The sequence below is a fragment of the Corvus cornix genome, chromosome 4, assembly GCF_000738735.6.
Source record: "Corvus cornix cornix isolate S_Up_H32 chromosome 4, ASM73873v5, whole genome shotgun sequence".
NCBI classification, from domain to species: domain Eukaryota; kingdom Metazoa; phylum Chordata; class Aves; order Passeriformes; family Corvidae; genus Corvus; species Corvus cornix.
In genome coordinates, this window is record NC_046334.1 from 46,775,205 (window position 1) to 46,791,872 (window position 16,668).

At 42.6% G+C, this 16,668-nt stretch overlaps 1 protein-coding gene across 4 annotated transcripts in view; it reads left to right on the forward strand.

Moving 5' to 3' along the window:
• The first annotated feature begins 22 nt into the window (after positions 1–22).
• The window catches only part of FRYL (FRY like transcription coactivator), a 170,080-nt gene continuing 153,434 nt past the window's right edge, over positions 23–16,668 (forward strand). For 2 of the 4 annotated variants that reach the window (XM_039551620.1, XM_039551619.1), the window contains exon 1: positions 5,029–5,169. The gene's annotated coding sequence lies outside the window, so the exon portion shown is untranslated. Of the gene's footprint in view, positions 128–5,028; positions 5,170–6,093; positions 6,226–16,668 lie in introns of those variants that run through there. The other 2 variants (XM_010401705.4, XM_010401704.4) reach the window with 2 other exon arrangements.

Here is a 16,668-nt window from a genome sequence, read left to right on the forward strand (position 1 = left end):
CGCGGGGCGGCCCGAGGCCGGCGGGGCTGGTTTGGCGGCGCGGCGCTGCCGGCGTCGGGCGCGGGCCGTGTTCTTGCGAAAGGGTAGCAAAAAGATTTTGTCTGTCCGTGCCTAGCTCGAACTGTAGGTACGTTACCCACAGGTTTGTTAACCGCTTGCTAAAGATGCGTGGCTAGAATTTCCTAAAAGGAAAGGATCTCTGTTGCCTAAAAAAAGGGCTTTTCTGAATCAGGACTAAGCAAGGGTCTGGTGGGCAACTCTTGAGCTCGGAAGTGGTATAAATTTGGTGGTTGATTTGATTTTGATCTGGTGGTAATTTTGATTTTGATTGTCTTGAGGAGGAAGACTGGGAAATTGTGTGCTTGCTTATAGCTAATGCCGTGGAAATGGCAGCTTTACTGGGTGCTTGTAGTTTATGAGAAATAAGGAGAAGTTGAGGAAAAAAATAAAAATGTGTTTCTGACAGTGCAATGTATGCCTTGGCATTTTCTTGTAAACAAGCAGTACTGTGACTTGAGCTCACCATATCCTGATATGCCTGTACTTGTTTGTGGAATGCACCACTCCCTTTAAGCCTTTCATAGAGCAAGTTATTGTCTCTTTACCCTGGAATTTGGCTTAAATTGCTGCTTTCTGATGGCTGTACAAAAAAGGGTCCATGCCTGAAGATAGGAGAGGGAAGGTTTTCGAGAGTGAATGTCTGAAACTGGTAGAGAGCTATAAAAGGAATGCTGTGAACATGTGAAGGGCCTAGGACAAATGGACTAATCAAAGTTGTAGAGGAGATTGGATTAATGAAAGAGGATGGGTGGATAGAACCAGGAAGTATGTATAGTGGGGTTCTTTAATTCATAGCTCTCATCATTCAATGAATGCATTTGTAATTTGCATGAGATTGGAAGTAATTGGTGTTATCAGGCAGTCTTTATCTCTGCTTGTCCCCTGGGCCCATGCTAATGAAACACTCTCCAATACATGACCGTCCATGATGTGCATTATTAGTTGGAAGGCAGAAGATTTTGGCCTCATCAGCTCAAGAATGTTTTGTTTATGGAACTTTAGCACATTTATTAAGACAACTTATTTCATGCTTTTTTCCACTTATCTTTCAGTACATTCTAGGCAAAGAATACAATGGGTTTTTAAAGCTTGAACTTTTGGGGGGTAGGACATGCTTATCAACTGCACCTCCTCTAAACACGGAACTTCAGTGGGGAGGAAATGGCAATCAGTCTCCTTCATTGTAGAAAATAATGACTCTGAGGTGCTGTTTTGCCTCTCTATTGTAAAATTAATAGTTATCCTTTCCATTTTCTCACTTCACTGTCTCCAAGTCTCTTAGACTTCTAATGGGACAAAAATAATTAAAATCGTGCAGCAAACTGGTGCGTTCACCATCCATTCAAAAATCTTACCTAGAACAGCCTGCTTGTGCGATGCTTAAAGGTTTCACCTTTCACCATACATCCATTTGTTGGCTTAGATCTTCAGTTCTAGGGCCATATGCAGCATAGGTGGTAGGGCATATCTACATCCTTGGCACTTCATTCTCTGTGCTCAAGACCTGTTTTTGAAGTTCATCCATAGAAAGAAATATCAACAAGGACACCCTTCTGACCCTCTGGTCTATTTTTACAACTTCCTTTATACTCATGCTATCTTTCATGCAACTATGAGAACTTCAGTCTATAATCAATGTGGCATCAACAAGTCCTCCTGATAAACATAAAATGTTGTTCTCTTGCAAGGCTTCAGGCTGGACATTTAACTCCTTTCTTGAATACTATTTTCTCTACTTTCTGCTTTAACAGGCGCCATTATACAATATGCCATTTTTTGTTTATAAATCTATGCTCTAGAGTAGTTCTTAAAAGAAGAACTCTCAGGGATCTTGAACTGTTTGTTTTAACAACAGGCACAGTGGTGGTTTGATGCTTCAGCAGTTGTTTTATAATTGCTGTTCTGTGTGGTTTTAAACACAAAAATGATAGATTATTTGTAATAGCATAAAGTTATATATTTTTGGACTGCTTTAGGAGTCAAAATTATTTTTAGAAGTATTGCAACTCATGTATCTATGTCTCTATAAACTTTTTATCTTTTATGACTTAGTATCATGTAAGAATGAAGAATATATTTGAAATTCAAAATACTGTAATACAAAAACTTGATAATTAACCGTTAGAAATTGGGAGTTATTTCTCGTGAAGGAAATGCCTCCAAGGAAAAATGAAAACTTTCAAATGATGAGATTTTCTTAAAACGAACTGATTACTTATATTAACAAGAAGTTGGAAGGTGTGAAAATTACATGGCTTCTAATTGCAGTCCTTTGCAAAACAAAGTAACTGGTGAATATTTAGAACTCTTGAAGGTGGAGCTCAAAAAATTATTAGGGTGAGTTCTATGCAGTCTGTCAAGTGGTTTAAAAGTTTAACTTTCTGATAAATTCTTTTTCATCCCCTAGTTAACAGTCAGTGACAGGTTTTATACAAATCGACTACAAAACAAAGAGGTAGCCTAAAAAATAAGTTAAGATTTACAATACTGTGTAAGACATAACTAAAACCATTAGATATATGAAAGAGTTGGGGTAAATGCTGAGCTGGTAAGGAAAGTCTCCAAAACAAGTGCTGGAAGTTCATATGCTTAAGTACATAGAACAATGTGAATGGTGATTTTTTTTTTTCTATTGTTTTTTGCTTGGTGCTCTGGACAATACAGTAAAATGCAAGAGCTGAGAGGTTCTCGTGGCTGCCAAGAGTTAACAGGACTGTATTTGGAAAAATCTCTCCGTAATGAGGAAATAACAGTGCCTCATTAAAAAAAAAAAAAAAAAGCATTGTTGTAACTACTACAACTGGTGGCAAACAAAGAATCAGTTATTTGCCTGAAGCATTATGGCACATCAGCAAGAACCAAGAGTGGGTGTCTTTGAGGAGCTGATAGTCAAAGCCTCAATTAGTAAGGACTTTACCCACATAGATAATAATTGCTATTAATATTAACTGGTACTGTACTGTATTTTGAAAATTACTTTACATGTTAACTAATCTTTAGAGCTATTTTGTAAAGCTGGCAGGTAAAGGAGCATTTGGGTTCTGAAAGTGGTGTGACTGTACATCCTGTAAAGTTCAGGTGCTCAGAGTTAAATACCAGTGGTCTGATTTTCATTGGTGGTGAGGTTCTGCTGCTCTTGTCTCAGTTACATGCATTTATTGGGAAGATCACTGAGCTCCTAACTCAGGATAATTCAAAATCAGAAACAACTTGTGGCGTACTTTGCTTCAATCAATTGTCGGAAATGATGCACAACACCAGTAGCAATGAATCCTGTTTTTCTTGTTAGGTGCTCTATCACCCAGCATTCAGATTGTGGTACAATTGTTAAAATACAATAAAAAGTACTCCACTCCAAAAAGTCTATAGGGAGGAGTTAACCTCAGCTACCAGGATACCATTATTTTTTTCCTCTCCTGCTTTCTTTTCTTACTGGTTTCTGCAAGTTGGTGGGCTTCATCTGTCTTAAGGGTATGCAGCACATGGACATAAGTCATTGAGCATGGAGGGGCTTTTACTCCAAATACATTATAATAATACAAAGTGTGTTACAGAACTTTGAACTTCTAATAGAAATTGTTACAACTGTTGTACTGCTGCATTTGTTGTTTTACTGGTGCATTTGTTCTTTGTGCTTGTCACTCAGTTCTGGTTTTGTTGGATATGCCTATTATAATACAGTACATGCATGACAGGCTTATGTTTAACAGTGGGAAAATGGTGACTTCAGGATTCTTTCTAATACTGTTTTGCAAATCTTGTGTTATTTTATCAGACTTCACGTGTATTTGTTTTTCTTTCTTCCCCCCCTCTGTTTTCTTTTAAAGCCTGGAAGCTTTGAGGCACTTTAACAGAAGATACAGTTACTTTCTAACCAGTTAGAACGTTAATGTTGGTACTGTTTCTATTACATTGGCTCCCAGGTCTTTGTGTTGTTTAGAAATACATTGTTACTTCCAGCCACCAGACCTGTTTTATTAGTGAAATCCTGGACAGCCCCCGTACCAGCTCAACTGAGGATGATGTTGTGAGTTATCTCATTACTCCTCCTCGCTGCCAGTGCATTGCGATAAACCTCGCAGCTTGGCGCCTGTGGGAACTACACGAAATCAAAGTGAAGTTCCAATGGCCAGAGCAGTCCAAGTGCTTTATATGCCATGCAAGGATGGCGGCAGCCTTCCCTGCCCTGCCCCGCAGGCTTCCTGGGAGCCAGGCTGCTTCTGCGGGGGAAGCCCGGCGGTTTGCGTTGGTAGAACAACGCGAGTAATTCCTGGCAAAAAGGCGGTATCTCAGCATTTGTGGAGCTGGCCGAGACACAAGTATTTGCCCTTATTCGCTTGGGGGAAGGGCGGATTTTCCGACTGCTTCCTACGGGCGAAAGGAGCGCTCTGACGGCACGGGCACGGCGCGGCGGGACCTCTGCGCGGCCTCAGCGCCTCAGTAGCCAGGACATTTCCTTGACGTTCCCCAGCCACACTGCTGCGTGCCCATAAAGCCGTTTTATTCCCGGCTACCTTGGTGATACCGGCCTTCCTAACGGCAGCGATCGGTCCTGCTCTCGCCGGGGGCACGGAGGCTTCTAGGGCCGCGCCCCCGCGGGCAGGCCCGGTGCAGGGCTGCTCGGAGCCGCCGGGGCCGGGGCGCTGCCCGGGCGGGAGCCGAGCGGCTCGGAGGGAGCGGCGCCCGAAGCACCCCAGGGGGCGGGACCGGCCCCCGCCCCAGCCTATCACAGCAACGGGAAGCGGGCAGGCGCCGCCAATCGGGGGCTCGGCTCGCCCCCTCGCCGCCTCGCGATTGGCCGGATGTGGAGAGGCGGGTGCCTCGGGGCGGGCGGGACGCTCGGGAGCCAACGGGGAGGGAGCGCGGGGGCGGGGCCGTGTGAGTGCTGCGCGCTTGCCCCAGTGAGCGCCGGGGCCGGGCGGGGCGGTGCGTTCCAATTGGGGCGGCGGGGGGGGGGGGGGCGGGAGCGCCGCGCCGGGACGTCGAGGTACCGGAGGGGAGAGGCGGTCGTCGGGATTAAAGCCGGCGAGGGATGCCGGTGTCGTGTGTCGCTCACCGGCTCCCACCAGGGTCCGCTCTGAAGTGTGGGGGAACCGCAGCCGCGCTGAGGTAGGCGGCGGCGCCTGGGGCTGCGGCAGCTTCCACCGGCGGCAGAGGTGAAGCGGCGGCGGAGCCGGGATTCGGTCGTGGCTGATCGGGGGAGGAGGGGGCGCCTTGCCCCGACGGGAACGGAGCCTGCGGGTTGTGCTATACGGCCCCCGGCGCTGGCCCGGCCCCGGCCCTGGCCCTCGCCGCTTTGTTTACGGCGGGGAGGGGAGGGACGAGAGGGGAGGGCAGCGTGTGGCCGGGCGGCCCTGCCCGCCGTCGCTGCGGGGGCACGAGTTAGGGCGGAGACGGAGCAGGGATCGGCAGTGTGCGTGCGTTGGCGCCGCCCGGCCGGCCCCCACCTGGCTCCGGACCTCCTGCCCCGGGGAGACGGAGCCTGCCCCGGTCCTCTTCGCGGCCCGCGTTCCGTCGCCTCGCGCCCTCTTCCGCCCCTTCCTCCCTGGCCGCGGCCCCACCCGTGCCTGCCCAGCCTTCTCAGCTTCCTAGCCGGCGGCCCCCCGGAGCTCCGGGGTGGAGGAGCGGTGCTCGCACAGCCCCGCGGGCCGAGCGTAAAGTGGCGGCGGCTGCCGCCGGGCTCGTCCCTCCCCACGCCCGCACCCGTCCGGCCGGCTCCGGCCGCCCCCCGCGGCACCGGGGCCGCGCAGCCGCCGGGCAGCCCACCACCGCGGGGGATGGCGGGGCTGGGAGCGGGCCAGGCCGGCCGGGAATGGCGGGACGGAGCGGGAGGGTGGCACGGAGCCGGGCTTTGTTCCCGGCCCCGCCCCGCCTGGGGGTGCCCGGGGCTCCGGCGGAGAAACGCGTGTCCCGGCTCCTGGTGGGGAGGGCGGTGCGGGTGAGCAGCGCCGCCCCCGGCCGCCCGCGCCGCCCTCCGCGCAGCTGGGCCGCTCCCCCGCCTTCGGGTGAAACTTTGGGAGACCTGAGCGGCAAACTAGGAGACGTATGTGCGCGCCCTTCGCTTAGTGTGCAGCGCCTCGCTGATGGAGTCGCTCTGAGGTGGTCTTAGGACCAAGTTTCGCTTCTACAGTTTTTACAGTCTCAGATAGGCGTGCTTGTGTGGCTGTAAGTATTGTAGGGGCTTAATTAATTTTATCCTCTCCACTTTCATGTGTATGTTTCTAGTACTTTGGTAATGTGATAATTTTTGCTGCTCAGTGGGCGGTTCGGTTTGTGTCTTGACCAGAAATCACTGTCTGGCAATCAGGGTAGCTCTAGCTAAAACATCCTAAGGAATCAGATGGAAAACTTAAAAAAAACCCTGAAAACCCAACAAAGCTCAAATATTTTGGTGGTCACTCATACTGAGGGAGTTGCAAAAGCGATTTGCTAATACGGTCTTGAAGGCAATCTGGAGATGAGGTAGAGAGATTTCCTTCAGAATTACAGATCTGAAATGGACATTAGGAAAGAAATATACTAAACCAGAGAATGAGTTCTTTGCTCCTTTGTGCACTGCATATCTCCCTGCTGCAGACTTCATGGAGTATATAGAGTACTTCGAGAAAGAAGGTGATTTGCTGATTGAGGGTTGAGCAAAGAGTGAAATTGACTGTAGTTTCTTAAGTATTTCCTCAACGTGACGTTTCATCAGTAGCCTGTTTCAATTGCTTTGCTTCTGTGTTGTTACTGTCATGCTGAGGATATGTGCCGAATACTTCAGAATCTTTGTGGAAGATCGTTGACCAAGTGCTGTAAAACCACACTGATTCTTATCTTGTGACACTATCTCAGGAAGGAAACAAAACTCCGTAAAAAAAAATGTGTTGCGGGTTTAGTAAGTCACGTATTTAAAGATGAGAACATTTTCACTGTCAAAAGCTTGCTTTATCTGTGTTTTTTAGAGGCCCTTAGTGGTACTTGATGGTGGTTGTTGACAGTAGACAACCGACTTCCCTGGGCAAATTGCTACTGTGAATGACTCCTTATTTATATTCCAAAATTGATTTGGTTAAACTCTGTGCTGACTTCTCTGGAAGTGGTATCCTTGGAGCAGAGTGGTGGTATGTTGCTTTGGGATGTTGTAGAGCACTGTTGCTGAGCTTCATTTCAAAAGAAAAGTTGTTTAATTCTTCTGTGAGGTTAGTTAAGGTAAAGTTGGAAAATTCAACTAATTCTGTTTCTGTTTGGCTGGCCTAAGTGAACCGAAGCGTGGCGATAGGTGGTTTTTGTGTAATAGCATAATACTTTTGGGGAGAGAAGTTGTAGGTTGTAGAGGCTAAGGCAAAAAGTAGAACTGTTCATTTTTCATGTTAATGTATTAAAGCTTTGCAGAGTCATCCTGCTAGGCTTCAACAGCTCAAGAGTGGTCCCCATATGTTTATTTCACTGTGAATGCTTGTCTTTCTAATTTTGGGTGATAAAATTAATTGCTATGCTGAAAAGTTTTTGCTAATACAATTGAGATCATGCTGTCTGTATTTACTTTTTCTAAGAACTTAAGAAGATTATAATTCCCTCCAGTGGGTATGCATCAAGGAAAACAACTTGGAAAACTGTGTGTTCCACATCAGGCAGGAGTTGCCTATTTTACATCTAGCTTTGTATTTCAGGGGGTTGTCTTCATCATCTTGCCTGGTGAAAACTTCTTCATTATTGCGTAAAGGACCAAAGGACAAATTTAATTTTTTTGTCTGAGTTCCTTAGGAGACATGAAGGCAAACTTTTTGCTTCAGTGGTCTTGCATATTATAGAACATCGGTTTATAATGTGCTTCCTCTAGCTTAGAGTGCCATGAGTTTTTAGCAGTTTAGCCTACATTTAAGCCTTAGTTTAACAGAAACTATAGGTGTTGTGCAAATAATGTCAGAGGAAGGAGCTATATGCACATGTGGGTTATGTGAGTTACTGTGAGAAAAATGAGGATAATATTTCAGGGTTTGTGACCTTGTACCTGTAGTTATTGGCCTCCCTTACCAGTAGAAAATGTGATGTATCTTATCCGTCAGTGGGAGGGCAGCTGGCCTAGCACAGAGCCTCGCTGTGGTTTGCTGCTTTGTACAGCTCCTGCGTGCTCGCACCCAAACAACTTTGAACCTTTACAACTTTTGTATCTGTAGTAATCCTCCCAGGAATCACAGTGGGCTGGAGAAGTGTTGCAATGTTAGGAGGTTTTAGAATTCAGCATTATTCTTGTCTGGTCTTGCTCTAAATCCTGATGAACTCCAGTAATAAATGTTAGCCAGACTGACTCAGCTAGGGTTGCTTCTGCCTTTTTATATTGACTAAAAGAGCAGTTCTTTCTGGTATTTAGCTTGCTTATCCTCAGTGCTTGACAGTTAATTGTCTGAGTATCTGTGAACTGCCATATAGCTCTGTCTATTCTAAGACTTGTGTTGTCCTTCCTTTCCTTCCTTCCCCTCCCCCAAATCTATTATAATCCTAATTCCCTCTGACATGAACACCTCCCAGGAAGAATTACAGAATACAGTCTCAAACAGCAAGTGACCAATACCATCAGTGGAAGACATCAAAAAGGAAAAAAATCCCCTCGAGCTAGTTGAACAACAGTATTTGCTCTGGACATGCTTCAGTTTTGAGGGATTTTTGTATTTATCCCTAAGTTTTTCCTAGATTTGTTTGTGTGCAAAAATAGAAGAGGAACAAGTATTAAAACCAAAACCAAATGAAACTTCTAAGGTTGAGTTTGAGGTTCTCTGAAATGTCTAAATGTTTGGTCTGGTACAAGGACTTAGTGCCCAGAAGCTGTTGCTTTGGGGTTTTATTGGTTTGTTCTTTACATGGGTATTCTTGCCTTTGTCACCAGAAGCAACATGAATTGTTTTTTGTGGTTAGTGACAATAGTCAAAAGCTGAGCTGCATGGAGTTTGCACAGACCTTGTGACAGGAGGACCTTTCTTCCATCATTCCAGCTGCTGCTTTGACAGCTGGTCCATACAGGTGTAAGAGAGCTTTACTTTTCAAGAGCTGGGGCTGGGCTAGCCTGAAATAGCTGCAGACAAGAGTGTCTAGCAGTAGGCTTGGCTCTGTCGACATGCCACTAGAGTGGTGCAGCTGGTCACTTTGGAATTAGTGTGGTGATCTGTTTTCTTCTTACTCCCTGTTTTCCAGAAAATGGGAGAAGACTCCTGGCTTGGACCTTTTTTTCCCCTCTCTTCTTTGTTTTTTTTTTTTTTTTAATTACAATTGAAGTTAGATGAGATGATCATGATAGTAAAACAAGCTTTGTGTGTTTTGTCAGCTAACTATTGGAAGGCTGCTTCAAAATTAAATAACTGATACTTGGGGAATATTTGCAATATTCAGGTTATATGTTAAAGCAGCTTGTCAGTGGCAGTTGCCAACATTTTTTTTTGTCTTAGGTAGCAATTCTTTCTTTTTATTGTTTGTTTCCCCTTATCTTTAGTGTGTTTCTAGAGAGTAATAGTGTAATTTTGCTAAACCAGATAAACCAGACTCTCTCTTGTTTGGGTGAGATTTCTTGTTCACCTTATCATACTAAAATGCTATCATTGCCTTCTTCATATATTAGTTAGTCTTTTTAGCATGCATTGGCCAGACTTCTATAAAGTATTCTAGGGAAGGTTCCAGTGGGACTTTATAAAGGTTTTTTAATTCTCTGGTGGGTGTATCTTGCTGGTAAGCCTTAGGGATCCTGTTTTCCTTCCATAGTCCTCTCAAGGTTTTTCTTTGTCTTCATAAACTGCAACTTTTAACAAAAAATATTCCTGCTCAGGTATGTTACGTTAAGGGGGAAGAGAAGCTGTAGGTTAAACGCAGCTTTAGTAAGTATCACTTTTGCCAACAGTCCTTGGGCCTACTATAGTTTGGGTCCCAGTGGGCATGATGTTAGTCATAGTTGTGCAGAGAGTATTCAAGGAGCTCAAAGATACCCCAGCAGCATGCAATAGGCAAGGGAGAAGAGCACGAAGTAAAATGGTGTGTGCTGAAAAGATCCTTCTGAGGTTATGGGTAAGACCTGCCTTGCAATACGCAATCCCATTTGCTTAGCCTTTCACAAGCTTCCTGCTGCTGGAACTTTCATTGCTCATTTTTTGTAGTAGTCTCAAGGACAATAATTGTGTAGGTTTTGCCAGCCCTATGCAGTTAAACTTGTTTGTTTGGAGTAACTGAATATAATGTTGGACATCTTTATAAAATAAGAGCTTGAGAGAGCGTAAAAACTACAAATAGAGATAGTTTTGTTGTACTTGATCCAGAAGATAAGCCTCTAGTAATTCAATGTGAGAGACTGTTAAAAGAGAATAAAAGAAGCATAATTAATTTTTTTTAAAAGTGAAGAAATATCTATACCATAAGGCTTGGGAATGCTATGATAAAATGAGACCTCCGGAATTTGCATTTGAAGTTGATATTGCAAAGAGTGACTTTATTTGTCTGCTGGTGTTGTCCAGTTTTGCAAAGTAAAGAAGCATCTTCTTTTGTAAATGCCGTGCCCTAAAGCGGACTTGGAACAAACAGCAGACCTGGACAAAGGCTGACTCTCTTTAGAGGCATTAGCATGGAAGATAGTTGAAGTGTTCCTAGTAATTTTTATCTGTCTTTCATGAGAATAGTCCTTATCAACACCACTCCTGCTCTTGTGCTAAATGAGAAAGAGCTGTTGGGGTTGTGCCCATAGCAGCTGGACATTTTGACATTGACAGAATTTTCATGGTTTTTAATTAAACTAATCTAATCTGCCAGTAATGCTGATTATGTTAAAAAAAAATTGCTGTAAGCAAAAATACTTATATTTCTACCTCTGTAGACATCGTCCAAAACCAATGTCATCTGAAAAGCTGAAGAATTACTGCTCTGTGCACTGTGACTGCTGACTGGGTGATGAGTAGCTGCTGGTCCCATGATGGCTGTTGGAGTGACTCAGGGGGCTCCTGGATACCCCACACCAGCTCATAAAGAGAAAGGAGTTGCAGATGAGTGCTCTTATTCTTGGCAGGAGTAGCAGTATGTGGAGGTCTCCCTGACATCTTCACTTGGATATGGCAAACCTGTTTCTGTTTCTTGACACAGAAATCATGGAGATCGTGCCCCATTTGCTCTGTTTCTTCAGTTTAGACCTTACCACTGCCACCCTCTTAGAAACTACTTTGGTGGTAGATATTGCATATAAAATTGGGGATCAGAAATGTTTCTTCAGATGGAGTTGATACATGTGTTTGTGTGTATATTTATACGTATTTACGTGCACCTACTTGCAGAATTGATAGGTGAATAGCTGGGGAGGGTGAGAGTGGTGGATAGGAAGTGTGGGAGCAGAAAGCTGGGTAAATAAAAGCACAAAATAAGTAGAACAAGCTTTTGGTGCAGGAAATGGAGAGTTTTTACCTACACATTTCTTTAACACTTCTGTGTAGTTTTGGGCCTTTGCTGTATTAGGGGAAAAAATGAACCTTATTTAAAAGCATTTAAGAACACTTTTCTTCCTGTAAGTAGTGATCAGGCTATGATATTATAGCCTGTAATTCAAAATCTGTAAACAAACCAGCAGTTAGGTACAGATTATATTTGTATTTTTTGTGGTGCTGAGGTAAATTGTGTGCAACTGCTTTGATTGAGTTTGAAGCCCAGCCTTGTACTGCATAGTGTATTCCATGTTATGCCATAGTGCAAGTTGTTGTTCTCTTGTCTTGCCTTTCTAAAGTAAGAATAAATAGTTCTGTTTTCAAGTATTTCCTAGTCTCCATAATTTGAAAGTAGCTTTTATTGCATGTTCCCTTCAAACCATATCTTGTATATAAAACTCTTACATATAACTTACATAGTTTAAAGGCATAAAATCTTTGTGTCTCCAGTGATACAGATGTTCCAAGTTTAAGAACTGGCATATGTTAGGGACACAAGGCATTCTGAATTTAGCAGGTGGCTGTTTGAAAATTACTATGTGATTATTATGGGAAGACTAGAATGCATAGGAAAGAGAGAAATCACTAGGGCTTTAATAATGTTTTGTGCCTAGCAACAAGAAGAATAATTCAACTACTTTAGTGTTTATCTTATTGTTATGCTGGAGAATGCAGACTGGCCTCATTTGAGCTTTTCTAAAAGTGAAACAGCAAGTTCATATCTCACCCTGTGTAAATACAGATTCTATGAACTCTTCAGGTTAAATGCTGTTTAAGAAAAAAGAATGGGTTGAGATGGTCTCCAAGTACAACAAAGTCCCCATTCTGATCATTGTAGTTCAAAAGCAGTTAGCACTACTGCTTTTTATGCAGTGTTTGTATTCTGTTTCCAGAGGCCAGAGATAATTGCACTAGATTGGAATATATAAATTGAAATGTTTTTCTGCAACTGCTTGAGTACCTAAGAAATCTGCTAACTGATGTTATACTTGCTATATTATACATTGTTTATGTTCTACTTCATTGTTGTCAGATCAGCATACTTGAAGAACTATTGGTGTTTTATATATAGGACCTGAGTTTAACCTCTGTTGAAGATGCTTTGAGGGGAGGAAGTGGGGAAAGCAGTTTCCTGCTTTGTTCAAGGGAGTAAAGTGGTGTGGCTTTTTTTAGTGTGGGCGGGGCAGTGGGGAGGTGTTATTTATTTATTTAATTTGTCTAGACCTTGGTACTGAATGTGCATAATGTTCATGTTGGTTCCTCCTAATGTTATATCATAACTAAGAAAAATTGCCACATTTTTCCTTCTATAGATATAGTAACAGAACTGGTCAGTGTTTTATAGTTTTTGGCACTTTTTAAAAAAGAGAATGTATTTTTAGCCTTAACAGGCTGTTAAGGGATAAAATGTTCTACATAAGATGTTGATTTTTTATCGTTCATTAATTTCAGGTGCTTGAACCCTGCTAGATGCTGATCTCCAAAAGCTGATTGAATAAAAAGGGATTGTTTGTTTTGGTTTGAGATACTTTCAAAAATAGGAAATTGCCAAAAGCAGTTTGAAGGTGTGATATAAGGTCCTGTTCTTTGGATCTAATTTATTTCGTTTCATGCTTATAGGCTCATTTTTAGTTTAGCTGTGCTTGCAATTTATTTTGTAAAAAGGGAAAAAAGGAGTTTAGTTTCTAAAGTCATTTAGCATTTTTTGCATTTTCTCAGTTGTTGCTACAGTGGTGGTTGTGCAGAGGTCAGAGTTTAAAGCTCCTTGCCTACCCTGCACGCTCATGGAAGTTCTCACTTTTCCTGTGGCTGAAACTTTATTAATATAGATGATGGTGAGCAGGGGTGTTCAGATGAATGCAAACACTCCAGACACACTGTTGTGTTTTACTGTTGCAGGCAGCAGTGCATCTGAGGAAAAGATGATGGTTGTTGCTCTTGGTAAGGGTCTGCTGTTTTCCCTTCCTAGCACACATGAAATAAGAAGGCACACAGGTGATGATGATAAATTCTAGGGGACATAACTGCATATTACACAGACTTAGTTTTAGCTGTTTGCCTGGTGGAAGCAACATTCCTTAAAGGTAGTCTGAACATCTGGATTGCCTACAACCTCTGATACTAAGAGGGAAGAACTGTATTTTCTTGGTCCTCTGCAGATCACTTGCAGATTGAACACTCTTATTTTGCAGTTTCATGAAAAGCAGCACAGAAATACTTTCTCTTGGATTGCTAGTTCAAATTTATAGTTCGTGTAATAGAAGATAGCTAAGGTCACTTTTGGGGGGAGCCCAAAATATTTGGTTCTGTACTACAGCTGAGGAAACACTCCTCTAAATCAAGAACCAGAGAATAGCCGGGGTAAAGGAGCAATGAGAGGGCATTAGCACCATGGGAAGGTGTAACTGCATCACTGGTTTCTGAAGGCAGTAGGTTCCTTGTCTTGTGGCACTAGTAAAGGCAATTTTTCTAATGAGAATAATCTGAGAAACTGAAAAGGTCGTAGGCCTAGATGAAAATATCCATTCTGAATTTTGGCATACTCCTAATACTTTGAAATGAGATTCCAAAAGATAAAAAGTTAAGATTCAAAGAACAGGCAGGGTTTGTGGCCCTGGCCCGCTGGATATGATTTGGGATTCACTTACTTAGTTCCTTTTCATGCTAACTAAGGAAAAGAGAACTCAAATAACCCATTTTAAAATAATTATTACACATTTAGTACCAAGCCCTCCTAAGTTTATCTTGCAGATCCTTCTTCACTGCAAATGGAAGTTCAATTTTCAATTGAACTTTGTCAGTTTGTAAATGGAGAGCTATTTGTAATTCTTGGGAGAAGAAAGTGTTGAACCAGTAAAACACATGTAGTTCTCAAGTGCAGGTGGTTGGATATGTTCCAAAGTTTTGTTATGACAGAGATAAGCAGTTTTTTCTTCTTTCCCCATAAATCCTCTTAGGTGATCTTGATATACCTTGTGAGTGTTACCTCATTTCCGTATCAGTTCTGTAAAAGCTGAACCTACATTAATTTCATGCCAATGATCTATGCATCTTCCAGTTGAAATATTTGTATTTAATGAAGTTCTCCCTGCCCAAGTCCCCTGAAGGGTTGGATTTTGTATTCGTGACCCTGTGTCTTTCCTGTTTACGGCTTTTGTGGTTCCTCACAGTTAATTGATCAGCAGCCACCCAGCCTCACTGGTTGTGTGGATTGTGGAGTGGAAAAAAAACCTTACTTTTTTTCAGTAAGGAGATGGTTGGTGAAATTGGGAGAATACTGCATGACTACTGTGTTCTTGACAGGATTTAGTAACACTCAGTTCATTATGTACCATTTTAAATTTGTGGTGTTGATTGTTGTTATATACTATTAATATAGTTAAAACTTTTACAGGAAGCAAAAGAACCAAGTTGTTACTAAAAATCTGTTGATACACAGTGTGCCAAGCTTCAGTAAGGAAATGGAGTATATTTGGGTATGAAGAAGGAAACTTCATTCTCCCTCTTTATTCTTATGGCATCCAATTTTATGAGGTAGTTAGCTTAAAAGTGGCTTCTGTAATATTCAGGTGCCCTCAAGCTCTTCTTTTTGCTATTTCTGATGTCAGTCACCAGTATCACTTATTTGAGAGGACAGCAAGCCATAAGCTCAGTATAGTCTAGTAGTGCAGGCTATTGCTGAGGAAAAGGTTGGGAGAACAAGGGAACTGGTCAGCCACTGGAAATATTTCAGCCCTCTGGTATCATTTCCCAGTGCTGTAGTGGAAAAAATGAGTAATTAGTCTGTAACAGGGAAGTCTTGTATATAGTCAATATGTTGTATAATAAATCTAGTTTATAATTACAATGTTGTTTTCTTCCTTCTACCCCCTGTACAAGGCGTGGTGTAAGTTCACAAGAGGACAGGCGAGCTCACAGGGGGTGGTGTGTTGTCTTAGGAGTGCTTGTGACAGCAGGTTACTTAGCTCTAGAAAATGCTGAAGTTACAGGTCAGCCACAAGTTGGGTGACCATAGTGCCATTCTGTAAATGTTTGCCCCTAAACTTCAAAATTCTTGTTGTAATTTTTAAAATGATGTCTTAAAAACTGATATAGTTTGTCTCTGCCTTTATTCTACCTGTGTAAAAGCAAACAGTGTGTTGAAGCCTGGTTAGGGTTTGTAGCATGGAAACGCCAATTACTTCTAGCAGTTGGCTAAAACTATTAGTATTTCCTTCTTTTGAAGTATCATCTTATTAAATCTTTTGGGCCAGTAATTATAAAGAAGGCCCTAATTTAGTGTGTTGTATGTATCTTTCTAAATGAACGTGCTGATACTTTGATTTCCTGCAACATCCCTGAAGTTTTTGGAAGTGATCTGCTGTACCACCTCTCCCACACTTAGCATTGGCAAAAAGTATGCTGAATTGGAGCATCTTAATTGCTGCTCAAAAGGTAAAGTTGAGTTCTGTCTTGCATAGTAGCCAACATTTTAACAGCTACTCTGTGAATATAATACAACAGCTTGAAAATAATGCTCTTTAAACATACCACCACCCCCCAAAAAAAGTTTGTGTAATAAAAAGTTACATGTGCTGTTACTTGATCGGGTTTGAGGTTGGCTGGATTTTTAGTTGCATTTTCCAATTCAGGTTGTTAGAGGAGTTCTCAATTCTTTTAGCTATAAAAGTTTAGAGGTAGCATCAGTTTTCTTTCAACTAGTTTTTGAACCTTATGATAGCAAACCTCTTGTACTTTCAACTTTATTATGTTTCTTTTTTTCATGTTCTACTTCTTAACTTTTCATCTTCCATCGGAGTGAACCCCAAACACTGAAACTGCACCTGTGTGATACCTTTGACTTCAAATCTGATAAAGGATAGTTACATTTTAACTTGACAGCTGTGGTTAGGAAATGAAGCCCAATGAACCAACAATATGCTGTAGCTACTGTAAGCTTCACTGGCATCTGTTGGAGACTTTTGACCTTTTTGCTACCTTTACTGATACTTTATTTTTCCTGTAGTCGGAGTTAATCTGATCAGATTGATTCTATAGAATACCTCAGGTTGTATTCAAATTCAGCTGTAGTTCTACTTGAAGTTCTGGGCAGGAGCTACGATATAAAATTCATTATTGCTCAGTGTGTACCAAAAAACTCGAGTACATTGCATGGATTTTCCCACCCTCTGGGCTCTTTCCA